Below are 16,060 nucleotides of genomic sequence, written 5' to 3' on the forward strand. Positions count from 1 at the left end.
TGTGTGATGGTGCATTATCATGAAGCAAAATTACTTTGCCATGTCTTCTGGCCCGTTCTGGTTGTTTTACAACCAAAGCGTGGTTTAAATTGACCTGGGCGTTTTGTCTTCACATCGAAATCATTACTTTTAAAGCGTTTAAATCAGCGTTCACAAGTATCTTGAGATGGAGCATCTTCACCATAAGCTTCCCAAAGTATACGATAACTTTCAGCAGCACTTTTCTTCAAAATAATGAATTAAAATTCCCACAAATGCTCTTTTTTGGACACAAAATTCAACATTTTTAAGTGTAAAAATATCTATGATGTTAACACCTTCAGCAAATTTGACATATGAAGTTTTAAAGCTTGTTGTAAATACAACAAAATAGCATACTTATCAAATCGCATATATATCAACATATGTGTAACTCCATCTATTGAAAAAAATCTGCATTATTAACCAGTACACCTAGTATTTTTCTCCTCAGTTTCCTTTGCCCTAGGAGATGTATCCTTAAACATATTTCTACAAGAGACATCTGAGATTTTGCTGCCTAGGGTTTTTTCTAGGATTTTTATTGTTTCATGACTTACATTTCAGTCTTTTATTCATTGTGAGTTTATTCTTATGTATGGTATAAGTTGGTGGTCTAGTTTCATTTTTGCACACATCTGTCCAATTTTCCCAACACCATGTCTTGACTCCATTGTATGTCCTTGCTTCTTTTGTCAAATATTAATTGAGTATAATGGCTTGGGTCGACTTCTGGGGTCTCTGTTCTGTTCCATTGATCTATATGCCTGTTCTTGTGCCAGAACCAGGCTGTTTTGATTATGGTCGCTTGGTAATATAGCTTGATATCTGGTATTGTGATTCTTCCAACTTTGTTCTTCTTTCTCAAGCTTGCTGCACCTATTCAGAGTCTTTTTTGATTCCATATGAATTTTTGGAGTATTTGTTCTAAGTCTGTGAAATATGCTGTTGGCATTTTAATAGGGATTGTTTGAATCTGTAGATTGCCTTGGGTAGTATGAACATTTTAATGATGTTGATTCTACCAATCCATGAACAATGGTATATTATTCCACTTGTTTATGTCTTTTTCTATCTCTTTTTTCAACATCCTGTAGTTTTCCAAGTACAATTTTTTTACCTGCTTGGTTAAGTTTATTCCTAAGTATCTTAATTTTTTTTTTGCAATGATAAATGGGATTGTTTGTTTAGTTTCTCTTTCTGAGAATTCAGTATTGGTGTATAAAAGAGACATCAATTTTTAGGTGTTGATTTTGTATCCTGCTACATTGCCAAATTCATTTTTTAAATCTAGTGGATTTTTGGTGGAGTCTTTAGGGTTTTCATTGTACAATATCATGTCATCTGCGAATAATGAGAGTTTTACTTCCTCCTTTCCAATTTGGATGCCTTTTATTTCTTCATCTTGTCTGATCGCTGTGGCTAGGACTTCCAGTACTATGTTGAATAAGAATAGTGAAAGCGAACATCCCTGTCTTGTTCCTTTTCTTAGGGGAAATGGTTTTAGTTTTTGCCCATTGAGTATGATATTGCCTATAGGTTTGTCATATATGGCCTTTATCATGTTGTGATGCTCCTTCTATTCCCACCTTGCTGAGAGTTGTTATCGAAAATGGGTGTTGGATTTTGTAGAATGTTTCTTCTGCATCTATTGTTATGACCATGTGATTTTTTTTTTCAGTTTGTAACTTTATTTGACCATGAGCATTAGTTCTCCTCCACATTAATGGTCTTTAGATTTTTGAAAGTGGTGACAGGTACATAGGTGACCAATGTATACAGCTTGTTTGTTGAATCTTCATCCTCATTATGTTTTCTGGACAAACATACCTGAATACAATATGGGACATTGCTTTATTCCTTTGACCCAGACAGATTTGTTCAGCCTGGCATCAGAGTGCATGTCTGGAGTCCCTGTCTCCTTCATGGCAAATTTCCGGATCTGCTTGAGTGCCCGAGGGGGACGCTTCTTAAAACCCATGCCGTGAATGCAGTTGGAATGTTGATGGTGTACTCCCTGGCCACCATCTTGTTGATGGCAGAGCAGCCCTTCTTCTTCTCACCACCTTTCTTTGCGGGAGCCATCGTGCCCAGCAATTTGGAAAGAAAGAGTGGTTATTGTGGGAGAGGGAACGCAGGGTTGCAAGTACAACTTTCGGGTTGCCTGGAGAAGGCTGATCATGTGATTTTTGTCTTTCAATTTGCATATGTGTTGTATTACATTTATTGATTTGTGAATATTGTACCAGCCTTGCAGCCCTGGAATAAATCCCACTTGGTCATGGTATGTACTAGTTTGATGTTTTTAATATATTGCTGGATGCGATTTGCTAATATTTTGTTGAGGATTTTAGCATCTATGTTTATCCGGGATATTGGCCTGTAATTCTCTTTCTTTATAGTGTCTTTATCTGGTTTTAGAATTAGGGTAATGCTAGCATCATAAAAAGAGCTTGGAAGTGTTCCTTCCTCTTGGATTTTTTGGAATAGATTGAGGAGGATAAGTGTTAGTTCTTCTTTGAATGCTTGGTAAAACTTCCCTGTGAAGCCATCTGGACCCAGGCTTTTGTTTGCTGGGAGTTTTTTGATTACTGCTTCTATTTTCTCAGTTGTTATTGTCCTATTCATGTTTTCTGATTCTTCCTGATTCCAATTTGGAAGATGGTATTTTTTTAGGAATTTGTCCATTTCATCCACATTGTCCAGCTGATTGCCATGTAGTTGTTCATAGTATTTCCTTACAATCCTTTGTATTTTTGTGGTGTCGGTGGTTACTTCTCTGCTTTCATTTCTGATTTTATTTATTTGGATCCTCTTTCTTTGTTTCTTGATGAGTCTGGCTAATGGTTCATCTATCTTGTTTGTCTTTTCGCAGAAGCAACTCTTGGTTTAATTTATTTTTTTGTATTATTTTTTTAGTCTCTATGTCATTTTTTCTGGTGTAATCTTTATTATTTCTTTCCTTCTACTTACTCTGGGAAATTTTTGTTGTTATCTTTCTAGTTCTTTAAGTTGCAGGGTTAAATAGTATATTATTAACTTTTCTTGTTTTGTGAGGTAGGCCATTAGTGCTATGAACTCCCTTCTCAGGACTGCTTTTGCTATGTCCCTGAAATTTGGGGTTGTTGTGTGTTCCTTTTCATTTGTTTCCAGGAAGTTTTTTATTTCTTTCTTGATATCATTGGTAACACATTTATTGTTTAATAACATGTGTTTGAATGTTTTTGGGTGTTTTTACTGTAGTTGATTTCTAATTTCATTCCATTGTGACCTGAGAAGATGTTTGATATGATTTCAGTCTTCTTGAACTTGTAGAGACTTGTTTTGTGTCCTAACATGTGGTCTATCTTTGAATGACCCATGTGCACTTGAGAAGAATGTATATTCTGCTGCTTTGGGTTAAAATGCTCTATAAATGTCAATTAAATCTATCTGATGCAGTGTGTCCTTTAGGGTCACTGTTTCCTTGTTAATGTTTTGTCTGGAAGATCTATCCAGTGAAGTCAACAGGGTGTTAAAGTCCCCTACTATGACTATATTGTTGTTGATCTCTTCTTTAAAGTCCTCTAGAAGTTTTTTTTATATATTTAGGTGCTCCTATATTGGGTGCATATATGCTTACCAGGGTTATATCCTGTTCTTGCATCAATCCTTTACTATTATGTAGTGACCTTTGTTGTCTCTTGTGGTGGCCTTCATTTTTAAGTCTATTTTGTCAGATATGAGTATTGCTACCTCAGCTTTTTTTTTTTTTCTTTTCCATTTGCATGGAAAATTTTTTCCCATCCCTTCACTCTCATCCTGTGTGTGTCTTTTGTTTTGAGGTGGGTCTCTTGTAGACAGCATATAGTTGGGTCATGTTTTTGTATCCATTCAGCTACCCTATGCCTTTTGATTGGAACATTTAATACATTTACATTTAAGGTTATTATTGATAGTTTCTTATTTATTGCCATTTTATTTTAGTATGTCTAGGTTTCTCTCTTCTTCTCATTACAGCAGTCCCTTAGAATTTCTTATAATGCTGGCTTGGTAGTGATGAACTCCTTTAGCCTTTTTTTTTTTGTCTGAGAAGCTCTTTATTTCACAGTCTATTTTGAATGATAGCCTTGCTGGATATAGTAATCTTGATTTCAGATCCTTGCTTTCCATTATCTTGAGTACTGCATGCCATTTCCTTCTGGCCTGTAGAGTTTCTGATGAGAAATCAGGTGCCAGCCTTGTGGGAGCTCCTTTATAGGTAACAGTTTGCTTTTCTCCTACTGCCTTTAAGATTCTCTCTTTGTCTTTAATTTTTGGCATTTTAATTATAATGTGTCTATGCATGGGCCTTTTTGGGTTCTTCTTGCTTGGGACTCTCTGTGTCTCCTGAACTTGTGTGACTTTTTCCTTCATGGGATGTGGGAACCATGCCAGGTCTCTGGATAGTCAAGGCTAGTGGGAGTATAGAGGCCTTTATTATTAATACACCAGAATGGCCAAAGGCCACTCTGGGCATGAGCCTAATTGGAATGTCCAAGGACTCAGCCTGGGAATCCTAATCAGTTCAAGATACCATGCGTAGGTGCAAGGGCACACGTACACGGTGCTCTTCAGTAGCCAATATGATTGATGTAACTATTGGCATGAAGCATTCTTTGTCTAAATAGTGTAAAAGTAGGTTACTGACCAGCTAGTTAGCTGGAGTCAGCTGAGGCTGGAGTGAGAAGAAGTCTGCTGGAGTATGGAGAGAGAGCAGCTAGGATGGAGTGTGTTAAGAAGTCTGCTAGAGAGAGCAGCTGGACAGGAGAGACAGGAGAAGCTGCTGAACCAGAGAGTTCAGGTACTGCTGTGACGAGAGGTGGTGAGAAGGTAGCATGAGGCTGCTCAGAGAATAGCTGTGGGTACAGAAGCTGATGCTGTTTTATGGGAAAGATATATGTTCACCAGCTGGTGTCTGGCTGCCTGCCTGTATGGACTTTGCTGTGAGGGCTGTTCATGTCTGGTGGCTATATGGCCACTGGTTTCAGCAATAAAGACTCATTCTTATATACCCACAACTTCTCCATCTCCCATGACCCTCTACCAAGCTCTTCCCAGACTCAGAACAGCTGTGCCCTTGAGCAGTACTCTAACACTGGGTTAGGGAAGTTTTTTGTCATTATGTCTTCAAACACCTTCTCTATCCCTTTCTGCCTCTTCTGGCACACCTGCTATGCCAATATTGTTATGTTTCATGTTGTCCCACAGCTCTCTTAAGCTGTCTTCTTGTTTTTAATTGTTTTTTTCTTTTTGGTTCTCTGATTGATTTTTTTTAACCCTATTTTCTAATTCACTGATCGATCCTCAGCTTCCCCTAATATGCTGTGTATTCCTTCCAATGTGTTGTGCTATGTCATTCTTTGTTTCTGTTTTCATAGTTACTATGTCTTTTCTCATGCTATTGATCATCTTTACCATCATTATTCTGAACTCTATATCAGATAAATTTCTTATCTCCATTTCATTTATCTCTTCTGGAGAATTCTCTTGTTCTCTCATTGGGGGGTTGTTTCTTTGTCTCCTCATTTTGGCTGTCTGTTTGGGTTTGTGAGTATGTATTAGATAAATCTGCTACACCTCTCAATCGCTAGTGCAGGATATGTCAAATGCTGTTTCTGTCTAATTAGGTCAGGCAAAGATTCAAAGCCTCCAGAGACCACCTCTGCTTGCAAACTGATTGGATTTAGTCTTGAATAGACTTCAGACAATCATCCACAGGTGTGGCCAGAGTTTTTCCTAACAGAGTAGGGTGATTGCTTCTGCCTGGAGGCTAACTGTTATTCTCAGTCTCTTAACACACTGTATGCGGGTAGCTTTCATCAGGCGCTAACAGGTGGCGCGTGGCGCGGGCCATTTTTGCTAATTTTTTTGCGCAAATGGCAACGTTCAGTAAAATTATGATAACTTTAGTTTACGTATTTATACGTTACCCGCATTCTACTGCTAGTCTATAAAAAAAAAAAGTATTAAGACGGCTCCCGCGGAGTACGCGCAATTCACGCGAGCCGACTTAACTCGTTTCCCACAACCCAAGTGTTAATGGGCCTCAGCAACTCCACACCATGGGCCAATGTGTTTTCCCCATGGAAATAGGGTGGGTCAGCTGTCTTCCCCCAGGAAAAAACACTTACCATAGATTGCAATTGTTTGCATGAGAAAGATGACCTCTGCAGTGTGAGGGAATGACTCAGCACAGGAATCCTGGGTGTCTGCCTTCTGAGCTCTAACCCAAGAGCCCCCAACCCTGGCTTCTGTTTTCACAGCTCCAGTCTACTCTTCCCTCCTTCTGCCAGAGCACAAGGTTAGTGGCTGCACAGGGAATTTTGTGCATTGGCCCTTTAAGAGGGTGCCTGCTTTTCCAGCTGTCTCTCTGCTGCTTTGCACAGCCAGCTGTTATGTTGGTATCTTTCTCAGTTCTTGTGCTCTCTGCTGGGGACCCAGCTTGGGGATTAGACCCTAGAGTTCTCAGTGGCAAACCCCCACAGTTGAGATATCTCTTCAGAACTTCAGCTGCTGTCTGTGGGAGCCCAGCCAGCCCTTTTCGTGCCTCTGTCCCTCCTACCAGTCTCTATGCATTCTCTACTTTCCATTCTTGGTTATTAAGGCTCTCCCCAGAGAGTCTTCAGTTGATTATTCAGGAAGTTTTTCTGTATGTTAGTTGTAATTCCAGTTTGGTTCTAGGAGTGTGTCCATGCAGCATCCACTTACTCCACTGCCATTTTTAGGTTGCTGGTTCTATTCCCAGCTAGAGCACATGCACAGGTTGCAGGTTGGATCCCCAGTAGGGGGTGTGCAGGAGCTAGCTGATCAATGTTCTCTAAAGTATTATTTTTAATAGCACACTGAAACAACCCAAATAAATAGGAGAGTAGTTGAATAAACTATGACACATTCACATAGTAGAATACCATGCAACCATTATAAAAAGACTGCTCTGGCCAGTGTGTCTCTGTTGGATCATCCTTTCGTACACCAAAAGGTGTTGGGTTCCATTCCCAGTCAGGGTACATACCCAGCTTTCAAGTTCAATCCCCTGTCAGGGTGTGTAGTGGAGGAGGCCGATTGATGTTTCTATCTCACATCCATGTCTCTCTCTCTCTCTCTCTCTCTCTCTCTTCCTCTCTCTCTAAAAAAAAATCAGTTAAAAAAAAAACAACTAAAGAAGATGTCTATACACAGACAACAGTATAGTGGTTACCAGAGTGAAGGGGGTGGAGGATAGTAAAGGGTGAAAGGGGTCAAATATATGATGACAGAAAAAGATTTGATTTTAGGTGGTAAGCACATAATGCAATATACAGGTGATGTATCATAGAATTGTACACTTGAAACCTATCTTATATAATAAAAGAGAAACATGCAAATTGACCCTACCTCGGCTACACCCACAAGCCACGCCCACCAACCAATCAGGAGCAAGTATGCAAATAAAGCCAACCAAGATGGCAGCGGTCATGGAGCTGGAGCGAACAGGAGGCTTGGGTTGCCCCTGGCAATGGAGGAAGCCAAGCTTCCTGCCTGCCCTGCTGGCCCTGAGCTCTGCTCAAGGCTACAAAGTTTCAATTATAGAAGATAAATAAATCCCAGATACCTGCTTCCAGCCACTGTGGCCTCTGCTCAAGGAGGGTCTGGGAGCCTGGGTTGCCCGGGGCCATGGCCAGCCTGCAAACAGCCCTCAGCCCCTCACCCAGGCTGGCCAAACCCCCCAGCCGGGACCCCCACCCTGAAGGGGGTGTGGCCAGCCTGAAAATGGCCCTCAGCCCCTCGCCCAGGTCACCCCACACCCACCCTGATCCAGGACACCCTTCAGGGCAAACCAGCCAGCCCCCACCCATGCACCAGGCCTCTATCCTATCTAATAATAGACAAACATGGTAATTGACCGTACCTTCGCTATGCCTCCGATTGGCTAATCAGTGCGATATGCAAAATAACTGCCAACAAAGATGGCTAATTTGCATTCTGCAGGCAGGGTGAGACAGTGCCATCCCGCCTGCCCTGCTGCCGTCCGGGCCTGCTATCTGCGATCCTGGGTGGCGGGGGTCCTGTGTGAGACCCAACCGGGGGTGGCTGGGCAGGGCAGCAGCTATCCATCGGCCCACCCAGGCGTCCCGTGTGTGGCCCGGGGCGGCGCCCCAACCCCTGGATTCGTCCTGCCCTGTGCGCGACCGGGGCTGTGCCCCCAACCCCCGGATTGGCCCTGCCGAGTGTGCGACCCAGGGCGGCGCCCCAAGCCCCCATCAGCCCTGCCCTGTGCGTGACTGGGGCGGCGCCCCAACCCCCCCGATCGGCCCTGCCCTGTGCGCGACCTGGGGAGGCGGGGCAGGCACCAAGGGATGGGGCCTGCCATCTGCCACCTGGGGAGTGGGCCTAAGCCAGCAGGTAGTTATCTCCCGAGGGTTCCCAGACTGTGAGAGGGCACAAGTGGGGCTGAGGGACACCCCCCACCCCTGCCAGTGCACAAATTTTTATGCACCGGGCCTCTAGTCTATACTAATAAAAGGGTAATATGCTAATTAGACTGGGAGACCTTCCAGGAGACCTTCCGGATGTTCTTCTGGACAAAGCCATGGTGGCGGGGCCAAGGTAGAGGCGGTTAGAGGCCAAGAGGGGAGGGCAGTTGTGGGGGATGGGGCCATTGGGGGTAAGCAGACCTGCAAGGGGGGGTCAGTTGGAGGTGATCAGGACAGCGGGGGGGGGGCAGTTTAGAGTGAGCAGGCCAGCAGGGGGGCAGTTGGAGGCGAGCAGGCCAGTGGGGAGGGAATGTGGGGGAGAGCAGGCCAGCAGGGGGGGCAGTTGGGGGTGATTAGGCTGGCGGGGGGGGGGGGGCATTTGTGGGCAAGCAGGCCGGTGGCAGGGGGCAGTTGGGGGTGAGCAGGCTGGCAGGCAGAGTGTTTAGGGGCAATCAGGCAGGCAGGCAGGCAGGCAGGTGTGCGGTTAGGAGCCAGCAGTCCTGGATTGCAAGAGGGATGTCTGACTGCCAGTTTAGGCCTGATCCCTGTAAACTGGCAGTAGGACATCCTTCAAGGGGTCCCAGATTGGAGAGGGTGCAGGTGGGCTGAGGAACACCTCCTCCCCCGTGCACAAATTTTGTACACCAGGCCACTAGTATAATTATATTAACTAATGTCACCTCAATAAATTTAATTAAAACGAAAACAGATGCCTATAAACTGATACTGAATGATCTCTAGGACAGAGGTTCTCAACCTGTGGGTCGTGACCCCTTTGGGGGTCAAACAACCCTTTCACAGGGGTCGCCTAAGACCATCGGAAATCACATATATAATTACATATTGTTTTTGTGATTAATCACTATGCTTTAATTATGTTCAACTTGTAACAGTTAAATTGGGGCCCATCACAACATGAGGAACTGTATTAAAGAGTCGCGGCATTAGGTAGGTTGAGAACCACTCCTCTAGGACATCTTGTTAACAGGAAAAAACTAGTATTTATAATATGCTGCTTTTTATGTGAGAAATAGGAATAAAAGCAACAGGAAGGATAAACCAGAAACTAATAAAAAATGTTACCTTTGGTGGTGGATGAGAAATAGATGCAGGCATAGGATAGGAATTCAACTTTTCTGATTATGCCATTTTGTATAGCTTTGACTTTTGAATCATGTATATGTTTTAAATATTCAGAAATAAAATAAAGTAGAGTATAAGAATAAACCGTGATAGAGAATACAAATAAACATAAATGTACCTAACTGTATATCAAATTGATAAGATACTTATAAAGAAAAAATAATTCAAGTATCTTTTGATACTTGAATAGTTAAGTAGACTTTGACTATACATTCTCAGTGGCATATATTCTAAGGACAAAAAGAAATGCAAAGAGACCCTAAACTTTGCTCAGTGTATTCATACTCAGTTGTACTGATGCTTATTTAGATTTTGAAAGTATCTTATGTACATTTTAGATTGAGCAATCAAGTAAATAAATAATATTGGCAGCCAAGATTTTTACCATAAAATAAACAGTATTAGGAAAAAGAAATTGTAATGTTAACTTGAATTGAAACTATCAATATGTATTCATGATTTAAAAATTATGTATGTTTTCTTAGCTCTCTCCACTGAAAAGGCTTTAGAAGCAATGGACGCACCTAACACCCAGATTTTAGTTTTTAAATACATTACCCATTAAAGAGTACCAGAGCTCCCATGTGTGCAGCAATGAAAGTGCAGTGAGTCTAGAATGTAGTTTTGTGCCAGAAAGCATGAAGTACTCAAAGACTAAGAAGTTTATGTTGAAAGAACATGGGAACCCATTTAAAAAGGTTTGTATTGACCAAATTTGGGATAATTTGTGCATCAAAAAAAAAACTGTGTTTTCTTATGGAATATTTAATTGCTACATCTTCGAGTGTATAAAGATACTAAAAAAAGATGGAGGATGGAAAGAAAGAAGCTCTTTTGTACAAAAAAATGGCAGTTGCCCTGGCCAGGTTGGGTGTCATCCTGTGCACCAAAATGTTGCTGGTTCAATTTCCAATTAGGGCAGAGACCTGGGTTGTAGGCTTGGTCCCTGGTGAGGGCGTGCGGGAGGCAACTTATCAATGCTCTCACGTTGATATTTCTCTTTCTCCCTCCGCCTTCCTCTCTCTGTAAAAGTCAATAAAATATTTTTTTAAAGAAAAATGGCAGTTAATATATGTAGCTAGAATGATAGATTTAGAAAATCACCACCTTACAATCCCCAGTGTAATTAATTCAAGCAAAGACCATCCATCTGCCATATAATGAGTTAAAACAGTGGTCAGCAAACTGCGGCTTGCGAGCCACATGCGGCTCTTTGGCCCCTTGAGTGTGGCTCGTCCACAAAATACCGACTTCTGCGCATGGGCCACGAAGTTTCAATCGCACTGTATGTGCCCGCACGTGGTATTTTGTGGAAGAGCCACATTCAAGGGGCCAAAGAGCCGCATGTGGCTCGCGAGCCGCAGTTTGCCAACCACTGAAAAAGAAGCTATTTTGGCACTAGAATCAGTCAGTTTAGTTTGTGAAAACTTACTTAGCATATACCAAGAAGTTTAAAGTTTAAAAATCAGAGAGAGCTTAGATATGGGGATTTAGGATGTCAACTACCTTCGAACAATATTTAGGGATTTGTTATTAAATTTGCTTTAAAATTTTTTCTTGCTCAAATATATGTGCTTATGTAAATGATAGCAGGTAAACCTAAACCATTCAGCCTTTTATCAAAATTTATCTTTTAAAGAAACTCCCTACAATGTAAAGAAGTTTTGCCTGAGATTTTTATCAATTTTTGACAAGGTACTGATCCTTTATTTAAATTTTAATATTTTGTGTATCAGAGTTTTTTTGTTAATTTGTGTTTTTAAATATTACATTAAAACATTATTTATCTTGGTTAATAAAGGGTTTTTTACACTTCTTTAAATTTTTCATCTAAATTTAGTGCCTAATTCACCTCACCCTACTGCTAGACTAAATATTCTATAAAAGATGAAAAAGACACTAATGGAGAAAAAAAGCACTTCTACTTTACTCTTATTCAAGAAGTAATAACAATGAAAAATAAACCTGACTGTGTGATTTCTACTGAAGGGTGTTTCATGTTCAGACATGACAGTGATATAATGGAGTTGAACAAAGGTGTTTCTTCCCACCCTGTGGAATTGGGCCAGGTTTTTACTTATATACTTACTGTCCAGAAAGCCTGAATTTCTGTCTGAATTTCTATTACTTACCCCATGGTTATTACCTGCACTCGAGTTAACTGTTGCTTTGTCTTTAATTCCAACATCTGTGTAGATCAGTCATCATATCTATCAACAGTAGGGTTGTAATTATGTATATTCTAGACCCTAATTGTTGATTTTAATTTGAGAATATATGATTTTTTAGGAATCAAAGATAAATCAGGTAGAGAAAATTGCTGTGACAATGCCAGCTTAATAAATTGAATATTACTGTACTTTTACTTTTTAGGTCCCTGGCTTAGTCTGAAGTTTGAAGGTGCACTGTTATATTATCTCTACTGGTCCCAAAGGATGTTGCCTGTCTTTTGAATTAATCTTGAATAAGGTTCATTTGTATTCCCTGTTAATCAAAATTTGAAATGTTGACATTAGAAAATTTCATTCAGTGCTAATTATATAGAACTTTTATGAAAGTTAGGAAGGAAAGAATCCTACATTTGAAAGTTTAGTATCAGCCTAAAGCCGTATGAAAACAATAGTGAGTAGCTTAATAAGCCATTTTAATAAGATGCCTTAATAAAACTAACCAGCTGTTCGAGCCTGCTGCATTTCACTTGGCAGTATGAAAGTCAGTGACTCACTTCCTCTGTCCTTAATTGAAATTTTTCTGGATTTAAAATGATCAAAAACCTCAGCAATGTTACAGCAATGTTTCCCAACCTTCTTTACTCTTAAATCCCTTTCATAGTAATACACATTCTCTAGGTAGAGTTGTAAGCATATTTTTTTTTTGCAGTGGTATAAGATAAAATTAATTTGCATTGATTGCTTTATAAATTTTATTTAAAACAATCTTTAATATTAATAATATGTAACATCACATAGTGTTTGCTTTAATGTAATAGAAAAACCACAATGTATTAAGTTTTATAATGATATATTGAGTTTGCTTTAGGGACTAAATACATATAAGAAAGTAGATTTAAATGTAATAGTATGTTATGACATTAAATAACTGCTTGTAAAATGATATTTAGAATTCTTAACATTTTACTTTTAAAATGAAATAATAGTGGTTTTAAGCCTCTATTTGCTAAAATATTTCCACAAATAGCACATTATGGCCTGGCCAGCGTGGCTCAGTGGTTGAACATCGACCTAGGAACCAGGAGGTCAGGGTTCGATTCTCGGTCAGGGCACATGCCCGGATTTCGGGCTCGATCCCCAGGGTGGGGTGTACAGGAGGCAGCCAATCAATGATTCCCTCTCGTTATTAATGTTTCTATCTCTCTCTCCCTCTTCCTTCCTCTCTGAAATCAATAAAAATATACCTTAAAAGTAAATAGCACATTATGGGTGTTTAGGGTTTTACTTCAATATATGTAAAACTAAATTTAACACATATTACTACTATTCCAATGATTTTTCTCTTTAATTTTTCTTTAAGTAGCAGCTACTAAATTGGCGATTTGAGTAGTTTGATCAAATGAACACAACTTAGAGATCTGGTGAAGAGAATCTTGAGGTGAATTTGCTTTTTATGCCCCTCATTAATTTGTTTTTCAACATCAATATACTTTCTGCTTTCTCTAAGTATTCAGTGGTCCAATAGGGGTGGGAATTAAACAACTTACAACTGAGAAAGAAAAAAATTATGCTCAAAAACAACATGTTGACCATCTATGTTCAGCTGAATGATAAATCAACAGAGAAAAAGTCATCAACATTATGCTGACCTTCGCTTCACCGCCTCTGCTCATTAACATGCACTCAGAAATCCTTAAACTACTCTATTTTAAAAGTCTTAAAAAAGAAATAAAATAAAGGCTAAAAATGTTATGCTTTAGTTTCAAAAGTAGAACTCAGAACAGACATTGCCACCTTTGACTGTATGATCTGTGCATTTTTAAATTATAAAATAAAAAAATGATGCTTGAGAGAATTTCAATATATAGTTTTGCACACCCTTTTTACTTTTTGTAGATTTAAACACATATAGTTTTAAAAAAACATTTATTTTGCCCTGCTGGCATGGCTCAGTGTTTGAGCATCGACCTATGAACCAGGAGTTCAGAGTTCGATTCCAATTCCCAGTCAGGGCACATGCCTGGGTTGTGGGCTTGATCCCCAGTAGGGAGCATGCAGGAGGCAGCCGATCATTGATTCTCTCTCATCATTGATGTTTCTATCTCTCTCTTCCTCCCCTTTCCTCTCTGAAATCAATAAAAAATACTTTAAAAAGTCCACATATTTATTTCCTCAAAAATATGTTATTAACCGGTTCCCCAAATACACATTAAAGTCAAACCAATTACCTGAATTTTAGTTAAATTAGGAAATGTTATTGAAAGAAAGGAATCACTTGCTAGAAATAGTATGCATCAGCATATTAAAGAAATGTTAATGGATTCTTTTCAATATCCTCAAATAAGAGAACATTTTTAAAAATGAAAATTTAATAGTTTATTATAGAATAATTGTATCCTTTAAAATACTAAGTATTTTTCTCATAATGACCAATGTGTACAACTCTATGACCTGATTTGTTTGTGTTAGTGAACTTGCCAAATATTGGTTTCTGCTAGTCCAGTTTATACTATTTATTTTTCCTATGCCAACACTCTGATTTTGCTCTGAAGTACTCTACAGCTTGCTGTTACATGATACTAGTTATGAAGCTAGCTTTTCCAGTTTACTGAGTATAAATCAGAAAAACCTTTTTGTAATGTACAAGTTCCTATCACTACAAAGCAGTTATTAGCAAACCGTAAGTGAACACAAGTCCAAAAAAGGTATGTTGTGATTATACTGATTCTGAAAATATTTGACTTTCATAGAATGCATGATTTATTATGTGGTATAAATTGGTTGTAGTATTGTTCATAATTTTGTAAATAATAAATCCAGTAAATAGTAAAACAATAAAAATGCTTATATCCTAAGAATATATTTTAAGTAATTATTCTGAAGAGCTACATGTTAGTGGTATCTTTCAGCAAATTAATAAATATGAGTCACATTTTTTGGTTAGGGAATGAAACTGGGACCTGCTAATAAAAATGATATTTTTAGTAACTGATTTTTCTATTTGTTTCCTACATTTTCTATATCATATTTATGATAGCAAAAATGCATTAAAACTTTTAAATAACATTTAAGCAACAATTTAAACACAATAAACTGCATTGATTAAATAAATGTGTTTAGGAAGGAATAAAATAAATGCATCAAAGAATTTACTTAGCATTCATGCCATCTTGCTCATTTTTTAAATAATTCCTGCTTAATGTAATATTTCATTACTCATTAAATTTGACCAAGTCTTATTTTTATAATGTTTTGCCTGGGAATATTATTTTTCCTTTTTTATTAAATGTATTGGAGTGACATTTGTTTTTTTTGTTTTTTTTTTTTATTTTTTTTATTTTTATCGATTTCAGAGTGGAAGGGAGAGATAGAAACATCAATGATGAGAGAGAATCGTTGGTCAGCTGCCTCTTGCATGCCCCCTACTGGGGATGAGCCTGCAACTTGACTGGAATCGAACCAGGACCCTTCAATCTGCAGGCCGATTGGAGTGACATTTGTTAATAAGATTACATAGGGTTAATAAGATTACATAGGTTTCAAGTGTACAATTCTATGACATATCATCTGTATATTACATTGTGTGCCTACCACCCAAAGTCAAAGACCCATATGTTGACTCCCTTTACCTTTTACTACCCCTTTCCCTCAAAATTTGATTAAGTCTTAAATAGCTAACTCATCTGTCTGCCTAATTATTTACTGAGACTCTACTCCTATGATATACTAGTAACATAGCTTTAATACTTTTTCATGATATATTTTATTGCTTTCAAAATAGCCCTTTTGACTACTAGAAAGTGGTGTTTGTATTTATAGTTGATGTAGCTGTGTTATTACTTATTATAAAGTGAAGAACTAAGTACAAATCATTACAGTTGAATTGATTGAGGAAATAGATGAGTTATAATAGCCATGCCAGATACCTCAGAAAACAAATGTATTTTATTTTAAATGAAAAAGATGAAAAAGAAAATTCCTAATGGATGAAAGGCCATGATTTAACTATCTTTGCAATTATGGTTACAGTAAGCAAGATCTTGAATGATTTATCCATGTCTTTATTCAACAAATATTTTTTAAATATGTACTGTGCAATGAACAAAATGAACTATCAAGCAAAATAGAGAAAGACCCATAAACAGAGAACAGACTGACAGCTGTTGCGGGGGAGGGTTGCAGGGCTGAGTTGAGGGGAGGGGTTGAAGAAAAAAGAAAGAAAGAAAAACTAATGGACACAGATAACAGTATGGG

At 38.9% G+C, this 16,060-nt stretch overlaps 1 protein-coding gene and 1 pseudogene across 4 annotated transcripts in view; one reads left to right on the forward strand and one right to left on the reverse strand.

Moving 5' to 3' along the window:
* MIPOL1 (mirror-image polydactyly 1) overlaps positions 1–16,060 on the forward strand; it is a 334,097-nt gene that overhangs the window by 288,393 nt on the left and 29,644 nt on the right. The gene's annotated exons all lie outside the window — the stretch shown is intronic.
* On the reverse strand, positions 1,726–2,103 carry LOC139004335 (large ribosomal subunit protein eL31-like; annotated as a pseudogene).

Source organism: Myotis yumanensis, unplaced genomic scaffold (assembly GCF_028538775.1).
Source record: "Myotis yumanensis isolate MYYU_CA2020_CCGP unplaced genomic scaffold, mMyoYum1.0.hap1 SCAF_1, whole genome shotgun sequence".
NCBI classification, from domain to species: Eukaryota; Metazoa; Chordata; class Mammalia; order Chiroptera; family Vespertilionidae; genus Myotis; species Myotis yumanensis.